Source organism: Canis lupus, chromosome 12 (genome assembly GCF_048164855.1).
Source record: "Canis lupus baileyi chromosome 12, mCanLup2.hap1, whole genome shotgun sequence".
Taxonomy (NCBI): domain Eukaryota; kingdom Metazoa; phylum Chordata; class Mammalia; order Carnivora; family Canidae; genus Canis; species Canis lupus.
In genome coordinates, this window is record NC_132849.1 from 1,792,586 (window position 1) to 1,806,486 (window position 13,901).

Consider the following 13,901-nt stretch of genomic DNA (forward strand, 5'->3'; position numbering starts at 1 on the left):
AAGACTCAATAGATGAAAGTTGCTATTATTATTATGTGTTTTGTTGTTATTCATTAGAGCTCTTCAGCAATGAGGTGGGCTGCCTTGCAAAAACATGAGGTCCCTGGAAATGATTCCTATACTTAGCAAGGACAAGTGTATGGATGGAAAGATGGACTGAAGACCAGAAAGCTCTTGGTCCCTGCCTGCCCCTGCGCCGTGAGAGACAAAAGCCAACTCAGGGAGACCCCACTGTCTCCTGGATGGACTTAGCCTTGGGGCCTCCTGGGAGCCTGGCAGCACTGGCTAGGAAAGAATGAAAGGAAACCAGGAACAGCCTCCAATCCTGAATAGAAGGATATGGTGAGACTGGGTCAGCTGCTTGGGCCCCAGACAAGAAGGGTGACTCCAAGAAGCACTCATTAGAGATCAGAAAACCAAGACACTAATCAGATCTTATAACCCAGCAAACAACATGGGGACAGGAAGGAAGGGGGGAGGGGGGAGGAGAAGGGGGCTTGGTCAAAATAGACAATTTGTATTGTGCTTACTACATGCCAGGAGAACTTAATGTCTTGTGTCTGTCCACTCATCTAATTATCACAGGGATCCTAGAAGGGTGTGTCATCATCATCTCCCTCTTACAGGGCAAGGAACTGAGGCAGAGAGAGCCTAAGGTACTTGATCTAGTTCCCACAGCTAGGAGTTGTCGGTCAGCTTTGACCCCAGAAAATTGGATTCCAAGCTGTGATCTTTACCACTCCTCTTGCCCGCCTCTCTAGGGTGCAGGAAGCGTGCTCGCCACGTGTATATGCCACTTCATTTCATTTTATTATTTTTTAAAGATTTTTTTATTTTATTTATTCATGAGAGACACACAGAGAGAAGCAGAGACACAGGCAGAGGGAGAAGCAGGCTCCATGCAGGAAGCCCAATGCGGGACTCGATCCCAGGACTCCATGCCCTGAGCCAAAAGCAGACGCTCAATCACTGAGCCACCCAGGCATCCCCATTTCATTTTCATTTTATTATTAAGGACAGTTATTGTTGCTCCTATTTTCAGATGAAAACCAGGGAGGGTCCTAGGAAGATATGCTTCCCCAGTATCAACCAGCTTGTATGAAAGAACTGAGGCAGGGTGTTGACACAGGCCTGTCGGCTCTTGGATTTACACCAAGTCCTCTTTAATGGCCACAAGGACTTAGGCCCCACCAGGGGATGTTAGCTACCAGCTTAGAGCAGCAGGACCAAGTGATCCCATTTGCTGTAACCAGAAGCCATGAGCCAAAAGTACCCTGGCCTGCCTTGGGCTGAGTGGGCCCCAGGGATGGAGAGCTGGTCAGATCTCAGGGTCATGGCAGGGTCTCAATGCTATAACAGGACAATGCCCCCAGAGCAGGACAGCAGTCCCCTACCCCAAGTCTGCCACTTCTCCCCCACAAATGCAGCCTTGCCTGGGCTTGGGGTCACGGTGATAAATTCCAGTCTCCGATGGCAAAACTCCCAGGCCCCATCCCTAACTGCCTGTTAAGCTGCAAAACCTTTCCCTGTCTCACCAGGGAAAACCTCCGAGAAAGAGAAAAAGACAGGGTTTCCAGAACATTAAACTCCCGTTGCCACTACCGCCTGCCAATCTCCCTGCTAATCACTTGGAGCCAAGGCACCTTGGAGGGAGCTGGGGGTGGGGACGGCTCACTGCAGCACTGCTGGCTGCCAATCCACGTCTTTCCAGCAGGAAGGGACCTTGGAAGGTCAACTCGTCCCTTTTTCTGCCCTGGCTCAGACTCACCTCATGCGAGAAAGAAAGCTTGGTTGAGCCAAAGGGACAGGCCTCTCTCCACATTTTGTGACAAAAATATCAACCACAGTTTATTCAAGAGCCAGCAAATATTTAGTGAGCATTTTCCATGTGCCAGACACTGGGCTGATTAAATAGGCCTCCAGCCCTCTGTCTCCAGTTTATAATCAGGGGCTTAAGGAGCAAGGATCAAGGAGGGCAGTGGGCCTCCAATTTGAAGCTAGAAATGCTGACAATTGGGGCGCCTGGATGGCTCAGTCGGTTAAGCATCTGCTTTCGGCTCAGGTCAGAATCCTGGGGTCCTGGGATGGAGCCCCATGTTGGGCTTCCCGCTTGGGGAGCCTGCTCCTCCCTCTCCTTTTGCCTGTCTGCCTGCTTGTGCACATGCACGCACTCTCTCTCTCAAATAAGTAAAATCTTAAAAAAAAAAAAAAAAAAAGGAATGCTGACAATTCCTCTCCCCTAGCCCTACTCTGCTGTCTCCATGAGCACCCCACAAAGCACACATTCTTCCTGCCTTCTCTCCTAGCTTGATTGAACTCGGGAATACTTTTGTGCAAAGCACCAGACTGCTCCATGGAGTTGGACTGCCAGTGAGAGGTAGTAAAAGGATCACTGAACTGAGCATGCAGTCTGGAGCCTGGCTCACAGCATGAGCCTGCACAAGTCGCTCAACCTCACTGATTCTCAATTGCATTATCTATAAAATGGGATTACGTTTCCACCGACTTCATAAACTCTTCATCCCAATCCGATCTCATTAGAGACACTCAGATCACCATGCTGACATAGATGATAAGAGTGTATTTTTTAAAAAGGGCACAGAAAGTGGTGACCCTAGGGTGTGGGGAAATGGGCCCTTTATGCAAAGGCTGGTAGAAGTATAAGTTGGTGCACCCTTTTGCAGGGGAGTCAGGAGGAGTAATTGGCAAGAAGTTTCAAAGAAAACTTGCTGTACTCACCTTTTTCCTCAAAACCTCCTTTCCAGGAATTTGCCTTAAGGTGCATGAAAAGAGACATATTAGAACAATGGTCATCACAACATAATTTACAATTATTCCAAAACTTATGTATAATAGATATTTACATTTAAAGAATTATGATAAGGGGCCTGGGTGGTCAGCGGTTAAGCATCAGGGCATGATCCTGGGATCCAGGATCAAGTCTCACATTGGGGTCCTTGCGGGGAGCCTGCTTCTCCCTCAGCCTGTGTCTCTGCCTTTCTCTCTCCGTGTCTCTCATAAATAAATAAATAAAATCTTTAAAAAAAAATAAAGGGGATCCCTGGGTGGTGCAGCGGTTTAGCACCTGCCTTTGGCCCAGGGCGCGATCCTGGAGACCCGGGGTCGAATCCCACGTCGGGCTCCTGGTGCATGGGGCCTGCTTCTTCTCCCTGTGCCTGTGTCTCTGCCTCTCTCTCTCTCTCTCTCTCTCTCTCTCTCTCTCTGTGACTATCATAAATAAATAAATAAAAATTAAAAAAAAATAAAAATAAAAATAAAAAAATAAAAAAATAAAGAATGATAACAAAAAATATACTGCCAAATATCCAACACCTATCTTAAGAAATGAAAGTCATGTAATATGCCTGAAACCACTGTAACACCACATGTCAACAATACTCAAAGAAAAAAGTTTGTTGAAATAAATGTACATAGTATTCTTAACTGCCTCCAAAAAAAAAAGGGAAAAAAGGCAGTAGGATATTCACAACATCTTCAGAGCCTCCTACATGCCCTATCTAATCCACCTTCAGTAACCCACTATCCCAAATTTTGTGCTAATTATTCCTTTCCTTTCCTTTCTTTCGTCATTTTATCACACATGTATGTATCCCTTAAACAAAGGGAAAGTTGCATTTTTCCTACTTTCAATTTCTATCCACATATGATCAATTTGCACTCTTCTGTCCATGATTTTAGTTCTAACTTGATTTTTCACCCAACAAGTTAGATTGCTATTATTATTGTATGTAATCAATATTTATTTATGCATTTTCCATTTTATGTTTCCACCATTCATTCTTGTGCTTCAAACCTACAAGGATCATTTTTCTTCTTCCTGATATATATCTGTGGAAGTTCCTTCAGTAAGTGTGTCTTGGTAGTCAGTTGTATCACTTTTGTTCTTAAGACAATTTTTTAATTGTCTTTATTTTGCCTTCAGGTTTAAGAGATCATTTCATTGGGGGTAGAACTATAGCATATTTCCACTTAGCCCTTCAAAGTTATCATTCCATAGTCTTCTGGCTTCTGTAGACGCTGTTGAAAAATAAGCCATGGGTCAAATGCTCATTACTTTGTAGGTAATCTATCCTTTCTCTCTATTTTTAGGATTCTCTCTTTGTCACCAGTGTTCTCCTATTTTTCTACAAAATGGGGGCTTCTTGGCCTTTATCCTGTTTTGGACTCACTGAGCTTGTTGAAACTAAGAAGTGGTGTGTCTCATCAGTACTGGAAATTTTTTGGTCATTATCTTTTTTAATACTTCCATTCTCTCGGCCCATCCTTTGGGATTTCAATTAAATGCATGTTGTATTTCCTCACTCTGTCCTTTATATCTCCTATCTCTTTCATCTCTTTGTCTATTATATTCTAGGTCATTCTTCAGAGAAACTTCCAGATCACTAATTCTTGCTCCAGCTGTATCTAATTTATCACATCCATTGAGTTGTTCGTTTTAATGATTACATATTTTTATTTTCTAAAAGTTGTAGTTTGTTCTCTTTTACATTGATTAGGTTATCCTGATAGCCTTTTGGTCCCTCATTATACTTCCAATACTCTTATTTCATAAAATATTAAATATATGTACTTCATACTCTAAATTGAATATATACAGGTCATTATAGTCTTCAAGGAATTTGTTGTTTATACTGAGTCTCATTCAGGATAGTTTATTTCCTCATGTGTCTATTGAATGTTGATTGTGAATTCCATCCCCCTTGTAACTTTTTCTGTGGAATTCTCTGAAGCCAAGTTTTAAAATATGTTCTTTTCAAGCCCTGGGTATCTCACCAATCCAAGACACTTCAAATTTTCAACACGGGGCTCTGAATGAATTCAGGTTTCTCCAAGAAAACATTTATCTTCATTTTTTTTCTTTCTTTCCATTAGCATCAAGGATGACAAGCAAATTTCTTCACCAACCATCTTTTTCTGTGGAATGTGGGGGTTTTTTGCTTTGTTTTGTTTTGTTTTGTTTTGTTTTTATTTCACCTACTGGGAGTTTCACCCTTCTGGGATCCCAGCTTTGTGTGAGAATCCAGTCTGCTTGGGCTCTGGGCTCCAACTCCCATCTGTCATGTATATGGCCCATATTACCTATTAAATCCCAAATAAGCTTCAAGACAAAAACTAGTTCTATACTTCACTCTTTTAGACTCAGGGGTCTTGGGGGTTTGGCTTTTAGGATTTTATGGGGTGGGGGTTTTTTGTTGTTATTTTTAATCTCTAAGAAATTCCCTTTATTTTGTGCCAATTCAGCCATGGATTCATGCATTTTTAAAGGGGGAGGAAATATATATATTCCATCACTTGGGGCATACTGTCCCTGAAGGAGTTTCATGGAACATCTAGTCCATTATATATGATGGAAAGATAAGTATAATTATATTTATTGGCAAGGGAAAATGTCAACATAAGGAATGGGTGTGAAAAATTAAGTTATATAACAGATTTCTCTCTGGATCAGGATTGTTAGGTGATGCCTGCTTTGTCTTTTGTGCATTTTCCTTATTGTTTTCATATTTTTGCAATGGGAATTTATTATTTTAACAAAAACAATTGTCTCCATTCTATTCACACTATCATCAAGAAAGCAAAACATTTGTAGCTCTATTTCCATATAATATGCTTAATTGTGCTTCTGGAGACTTTATCCTATTGGGAAGTGTAGAACTAAGGAACAGGAATCCAGTGTATTAGACCCAGTATATGAGTCTCTCCAGATTTGCTTGGCCCTACTTGCCTCCCCTACCCAGTCAATGCTCAATGGATAGTCCCAGCCATTGCTACCACTACCTCATCTCCTAACACTGCTAGCTATCTCAGCCTTCTCCAAAGTCAGGGCTTCAGCAGATGCTCCAGTGTGCCTGCCATGGTAGGAACCACAACAGCTCTGGTGCCCAGATCCGATTCAATAAAACCTATGAAGATTCCTCTTACCCTTTCCAGACTCAGATAAAGGATATATTTTTATGTATTGCTTTGTAACAAATTACTTCAAAACTGGGGCTTAAAGCAACAAATATTTATTATCTTACAGTTTCTGTAGGTCAAAAAGCTAAAATGGCTTAGCTGGGTGGTCTGCTTAAGGGTCTTTTTTGAAATGGCAATCAAGATGTCAGCAGGAATTGCAGTCACTGAAGGCTTGACTGCACTTCAGTTTCACGTTGTAAATTGGAGATCTACTTCCAAGATGGCTCACTTTCATGACTATTGGCAGAAGGCTTCAGATCCTCACAACATAGACCTCTCCATAGACTACTTGAGTATGGTCACAACATGGAAGCTGGCTTCTCTCAGAGCAAGTAATTTGCTCTGAGAGAAGAGCAAGGAGAAAGACATAATGTCTTTTATGACCTACTCTCCGAAAACTCACACATCGTTATTTTCACTTTATTCCATTTGTTAGAAATAAGTCCCCAAGACCAGTCCTCACTCACATGGAGAGGAATTAGGCTCTACTTCCTAAGGAGAGTATGAAAGCATTTGTGGACATATTTTTTTTAATTTTTATTTATTTATGATAGTCACAGAGAGAGAGAGGGAGAGGCAGAGACACAGGCAGAGGGAGAAGCAGGCTCCATGCCCCGGGAGCCCGACGTGGGACTCTATCCCGGGTCTCCAGGATCGCGCCCTGGGCCAAAGGCAGGCGCCAAACCGCTGCACCACCCAGGGATCCCTTGTGGACCTATTTTTAAACTACCACAAAGGGCCACATCATAGGCATGGGATCTTCTCCTTCTTCAGGGTCTTCTCAGAGGGACCAGAGAGCACAACCTCATAGTGCAATAGAAGCAAATATTGACAATTAAAAGATAAATTTGTATTCCTTGTATATGAAACCTTACTTTTAAGACTATTTGGTCCTAATGGACTCAAAGACAGGAAGTGGTCACTGAGATTTAAAGCTAAACAATGACCTCTTTGTTCTAGGTGGTTCCTGCCCTTCCTGAAGCACTGAAACTCATTGCTTTCTTGGGTGGAGAGCTTAAGGAAAACAAAATTTTCAGGATATGGATATACATTCAAAATACATTTCAAACATGTTACTTATCCCCTTGAGCACTTATTTCCTCAAAAAGTGCCATCACTGTCATTGATTCATTATTGAGCCCACCTCCAGCTTGCCTGTTAAGGATACTCCTCTTGCTTCTTCCAGATCCCAGTCCCAAATACTCAATCTTTCCTTTGTGTAGACAGCTCAGTTTGGACCCATTTTTCTGGTTTTTAACTTAGCAGTCTTTCCGGGATGTGAATCCTGTACTTATCCTTCTGACCCGATAAGAAAGATCTCTCCCCAGCCCCATTCCCTCACCTCACAGTTAGAAAAGAGAGGTTAAACACAGGGATGTGTTAACACATGAAAAGAAAAGATGCACACGAAGTCACTTTGCAAACTATAAAGCACCATACAATTATCAAGTATTATCTCGTGAAAGAAGCCTTCCCAAACAGCTGAGAATGATACTTCTCCTAATGTCGCCTCTCTAGATATCTGTCTTTTGTTTTTGTTTTTGTTTTTGTTTTTTTTTTTTTTTTTTTTTTTTTTTTTTTGATATCTGTCTTTTGAATGATAACACTTGTCCCCGAGGGCCAGGAAGGATAAAGTCAGTATCAGGAGGGAGGCTTCTTTTAAGTGTCTGAAAAAAAAGGATAGTACAAGAGGGAGCGCCTGTAGAAAGTCATTTGCAGATCCATCTTGTGTGCTTGGACAGTCACTGGCTTCAGGCATCTGCTAGTAGGGTGGTATAGAGAACCCAGCTTAGGGAAGGCATCCAGAAACATCAAATCATGATATTGAGATGGTAGTAAACCAGAACCCCAAGCCTTCAGGCAAACCACTTCTGTGGCCATGGACAGAGATCCACCCAGACCGCTATCCAAATTCACTCTGCTGGGTAAAATAGGAGCTGATTTATGTCTCTAGCAGGTATGCTAGAGAAAATTCAAATTGATCAAAAATTAAATATTCATAGGACATTATTCATTAAGATTCATCTCACCGAGTGGATGAAATGAGGCAAGGGAAGAAATTAGCTTGCTTGAGAGTGTCAAAGTGATTATGTGATTAAATTGCAATTTATAATTTCTCCTTCAAAAAAAGCATTACTTCTTGATTTGTGTTTTCTCCTCCTTACTGTGCCCCCTTGTTGTCTAGGCCTGAGCCAAGGGCACTCAGGGTTAATTGGAGATGGGAAGGCTCCAAACACAGTGCCCAGTCTCACTGTCTCATCCTTCTCCCTCACCCACTACTGACTCCAAGGGAGGCATCTTCCACCTGGCCGTGGGGGTTTTCCCCTCTTAATGCTGAGACCTCCAGAAACAAGTGGCAAACCCCATAGAGAAAACCAAACAAACCCCCACAGAGACACCTGAATGGATGGTTTCCAGCCTAAGGCCATGGCCTCTCCTTCCTCAATGAGGGAAAAAAAAAAATATGTATGAAGTACAATTTCCCTATACATCACCAGTCATCCCTACAGCGCATCTCTGAATGGTCTCTTGGGAAGTCCCCTCTGGCTGCCATCTGTATTCTTGAGAAAGGAGGCATCCGTCTCATACTCTTGGTTCCCCTTCCTGAACTCCACGTGGAGTTATACAGAGCCTCCCTGAGGCCAAATCGGGGTCAGGTAATGACTCACAAAGTTAATTCTACAAGCCAATTCCCCAGCTCCTGGCAACAAAGGTCCCTGGGGGAAAGGAAACATCAGAGTTCAAGAACCCAACAGGTTCATGGGCAAGAGAGTAGAGGTCCCATTGCGTCACCCACCTCCTTCACCAGGTGGCTCTTCCCTGCCATACTGTCCATTCTGGTGACTTCAAATCAGGCTAAACCTAAATCCAGTGAAGAACCAGGGACATTCCAGAGCTCTGCCACATAGAGGCTAAGGCAGCTTTAGTTTCCCAGAGGTCTCTCCAGAGTCCTGAGGGCCCTGTGGAGAGTAGGGGCGGGGGCAGCTAGAGGCCACAAACTCCAATGGCCTGCTCTGCTTTTAGCAGCTTTACAAATGGCACTTCTGTGGGTGACTTCATTTCAAAAAAGGGTTTTGCTGCTAAAAATAACTAAAACCACTGAATCAGATGACCGCTCATAAGCCCCATCCAGCCCAGAAGCTTCTGATTTCTGACTTCGGTGGTCTAGAAACAAGATGTGCTCTGAGCTAGACAAAGGCTCTATTTTCTCCTCTTACCTCATACTTTAAGAAGAAATGCAGTGTGTCTGTCTGTCTTACTAGCCTCCAAAGTCTAGCTAAGATGATCTATATGGGTATGGAGGCAGATGAATAACTGTACTTATCTTGCTCTGATTTTCTGTCCCCACGTCCATCTTGGTCTCTGTCTGTCTCTAGAACTCTCTATGTCTCTCTCTTTCTACTGCCCAGTAAAGATTTAGAGGCTGGCTCCAGCAGCTGAGAAGGGCAGTATTAATTCCAAGCTTGTTTCCAAACACCACGGAGGCCTGCCCGGGTTAATTAGTTGTGCAGGTTTTTCTTCAAGTGAGCAAGCCGGCAGGGTTTCTTTACAGCTCTGTCACTGTGGTTATTTGTTCATTTTCTGTTTTATTTGGAGACACATTTCTCTGACAATAAATAACATCCACTGCAACCAGGGCCGATAAAGGCAGTGAGCAGCCCCTCTAGGGGCTGGGGGTCTCAATCAGAGGTTTCAGGACCGGGTCCCCCTACCTAAAGAGGTGCTTCCAGGCCCTGGGAGAGGCAGGGAGGGTTAGGGTGAGGCCAGTGAGAGGAGGTTAGAAGAGATAGGAGCAAGGGGCATGGACATGGCTAATGGGGAGGGAAGGAAAGACCCATGGTGAGCAGGGCCTACAACAAGGGGGCAGGAGCTCGAGGGCATTGGGTGTAGGGCACCAAGGATCAACCTGCAGTGTGACAGAACCGACACAGGAGATTCACTTCCGGGTCCCAGTTTCAGTGCTTAGAAGCTGTGTAACCTCAGGCAAGCCTCTCACATCTGTGCCCCAGTTTTCTTGCCCATAAAATGAGGGTGATGATAATACCTTTCTATTCAGAGTGGTTACAAGCAGCCAGGAGACAACGGAAGGAAATGTGCTCCACAGACAACAGCGAGTCTCATTTTCCAGGTGGAAAGAAATGCTCAGGTGAACTCTCCTGGATATGTGACCAAGACCCCAGGCCTCCCCAGGAACAAATTAATCTACAAGTGTTCGAGGAGGACTGTGATGAAATGCTTCACCTTCTGACCATTCAGCAGGAACACAGAGCTCGGCCTTCTTACGACTCAATCACAGCCTCCCCACAGCTGCTTCGGCTCTCAAACCAGCCCCACTGGGAGGATTCTGTTCGTCCAAACCAACTTACTCCAGAATTACTTCACACTGGTTTGCAAGTACTCACTTTAGGGCTTTGGGGGTGAGGAAGGGTAAGGAAGGTGGAATGGTATCAAACCCAGCAGGCAGAATGGAGTATCTAGAGGCTTGAGCTTGGAGTTTCGATTGCCTGTTGACATCACTTTCTGGCCATAAATCTTAGAGAAGCTATTTAACGTGTTTGTTGAGTCTTCTCATCTGTAAAGTGGGCACAATAACAGCACTAAACTCCTTGGATGGTGGCCTGATGGCTGAACAAGATAAAGGCTGGGACATGCCTGGAACAGGAGATGGCACATGTCAAGAGCTCAGTGAACACCGACTACCCCTGTGACACATGAAAACTGGTCAAGACATGAATTAAACCCCAGTGGCTCACATGTGTGTGAACTGGCCAAGTGCTGAGGGAGGACCCAGGAGAGGCGTGGGATTTAACCAAGGAATCCTCCCAGGAGAAAGAACAACTTTGACAAAGTTTAGAGAAGAGACAAGATATTCTGGTACACAGTGGGGCAAATCCTCACCTGTCTTCCCACCTAGACTTGAAGATCCAGAGAGGAGCCAGATCACCCCCGAGAGCGACCAGCAAGCCACCAGCAGGTGGAGCCAACCTCCTCCACGCACAGTTAAGGAGCCTCAAATCAACCGGAGGCTAGGCCTCCCTCCCAGTGTGGTGAAGGCAGGCAGGGTGCCTACCTGCCCTGATGCAAGGGAAAGAGGGCACACTGACCCCACAATGCCTCACAGGCACAGAGCCCTTGTCAAAGATCCTGGAAGCCTGGGACAGCCACTGAGCACCCGTTTCTGCCCCACACCCACCACAGAGGGAGAGAAAAGCAGAACATTGACATTTGTACCCGAGGTCTGGGATTATACTTGAACGGAAAGCCTAGTACCCTCCGCAGGCCTGGAGGTTCTGAAAGCAGGAGGCTCACAGAAGTGGCCCACCCAGCAGGGCTCCAAGGGACTTGGCACAGCACGAGTGGGGAAAACGGGGGCAGCTCTCCTGTTTCAGGTCTGTGTGACCCTCGAAGGCCGCAGCTACTCCAGCAGGCCCTGTGGCTCCACGTGAAGATGCACAGAAGTCTGCTCAAAGGTAGGAGCTGAAGCTCTGCCCAGGTTCCTGCTGAATGCAAATTGGGTGCCTAGGCCAGAGGATGGAGTCAGTGGAAACCTGTACCACTGGTGAGGACAAAGGGAGGTATGGCTGGGAGGTGGCAGGCTCAGGGGAGGGCGGTCCTCAGCCTTGGAGGGAGCCAGGGGACCCCGCTGGCAGCTAACAGAATTTGGAAGAACCAGGAAGAGGTAAAGGACATGAGACACCTCCTGTACCCTCGTAAGTCACACACAGAGGCCCCTTCTCCCCATCCCACCTCCCAGCCTCAAGCTGAGATGCTAAGTCCTCCAGGAGGAGGTGGGTGGACTGCCTTCAAGCCAGGCCCCTTCCCATCGATAATCCCATGCAGCCCGGGCCCAGCACTAGCTGGAGAGGAGGGGGGTGAAGAGCTCTGAAGCAAGTGTGCAATGGAAGTTTTTAAAATGTAAAAGCTTGAGCCTTAATTACCGGAACGAGACTGTTGTAGTAACGGAAAGTGGCTGGAAAGTTATGGAAGCTGACCAAGACGTCGTTAAGGGAGCTGCTCCCCAGCAGGAAAGAGAGATCTGGCACAGCGTAGCCGGGGGCAGTTACTGGAAGACATAAAACTGCTCTGTGTTTATCCTCCAAAGAGTAGAGACTCCCCAGTAAACTGGGCCCAGTTACAGACACATGGAAAGTAACCGGACCCGGAAGACCTGTGTCCCTAAAGTCAGGGTACCCCGATTAAGGGGAGCAGCCCTCCCAGGATAAGTCTCTTTCCCATGCAGACGCGGCCTCACCTCCCAGGTAGACGCCTTAAGTGAGGCAGGGGGAGCCTGTCCTCAGGCTTCTAACGAGGCACTTAGAAAGAGGAACACGATGGTTTCCTCTTACAGAATCCTCAGTAAAGTGCACTCGCGGACAGCTGGAAGAGATGGTGCAAAGTGCTTGCTTCTGGTGCATTCCAGGAAGCATTACCCCCACCTCATGCTAACATCATCCAGGGGTCCCCGCATGACAGAGCCCACAACCATGGAGGTCTTTGAGTTTCCAGCCTGAGAAAGGCAGGAGAGGAATAAGTCAGGCCCTGGACACAGAGGCAGGGAGTCCAGAGAGTCAGGAAACTGTCACAGGGGCTTGATCTCCTAGTGGAAAATGAGAAAAAACAAAGTTTATAAACCGCAGAGTGGGAACAGGTCCATGGAACAGGATGTGCCCTTGGCTAGTTACCATCTGGGGGAGAGGGAGAGAACTTATGAAGTGCCCATACTGCATCAGGCACTCTGTTCACCCTTATATTCTTTAAACCTCCCACAACCCTGCAAGGGTGATGAGGAAATTGAGTCAGAGTGCTTGCCTGGGGGCACACATTGCTGGGATTTGAACCTCAGATCTGTATGTATGGCATACATGGATACTTACTGTCACCCCTTCAGTATAGGACTCCCTGCTCTGCTGCCCCCAAAAAGTGTTGGTTCTAGTTGCCTCCAGCAATTAATTCCTTCAGAGGGACCTGTCAGCTTTCAAGTCGCTGTTATGCTCTTCACGGCAGTGACCCCAGCCAATGGCTGAGCAAGATTGTGGGACACAGGCCTGGCCCTTTCCCACTGACATGAGCTGTTCTAACAAGCAATTTTGCTCCAGAGCACCGTCTGGGACTAGCAGAGGTTTGGTCAGGTCTGTATGGTGGGTTAAGATCTCCTCCTGGCCAGCCTTGCTTCCTGCTCTTCCTTTCACAGATATTAATCTCCTTTTGTGCTCCTAATTTCATTCAGCATCTGGTCCCAAAAACCCAGCTGGGATGCTCAACAATCTGACTCCAAAGCTCCTTCTTATCCTGATCCTTTAATCCTCACTCTCACTCACCCTTGAAGCAACATTTACTGCCCAGAGAGTAACTTCCTTTTGGCAGCTGTCTCTTCACCCCTTCTGGAGGAAAGCTACTCAAGACTCAAGGATTAGAGGAATTCCTGAAGAGTTACTTTCCTGGAGTAGTAGGTGCTCAATGCTCAAAGTCAGTGGCTAACAGTCGCCCTCATTGTCTCATGTCAATTCTACCTGTTATACTGCTATAACATGAAATTGAGATATAGGGTTTTGTTATATGTTGTCCTTAATGAGAATACTTGATGATTCATGTGTTTTGTTTAAAAAGTAAATGAATACAAACAAAAAGAGAAAAAATACACAAATTGTAATTCATCAAAATTAAAAACTTTGAAGTATATCCTCAAAAAAATATTAGCAAATCAAATCCAACAGTGTATTTAAAAAATCACGCACATGACCAAGTGGGATTTGTCCTAAGTATACAAACTTGGTTCAACATTTAAAAATCAATTAATGTAATCCATTACATCAATAGGCTGAAAAAGAAAAATCACATGATCATATCTATAGACACAGAAAAAGCATTTGACAAAATCCAACACTAATTCACAATGAAAATTCTTAGTAATCTATGAATAGAGG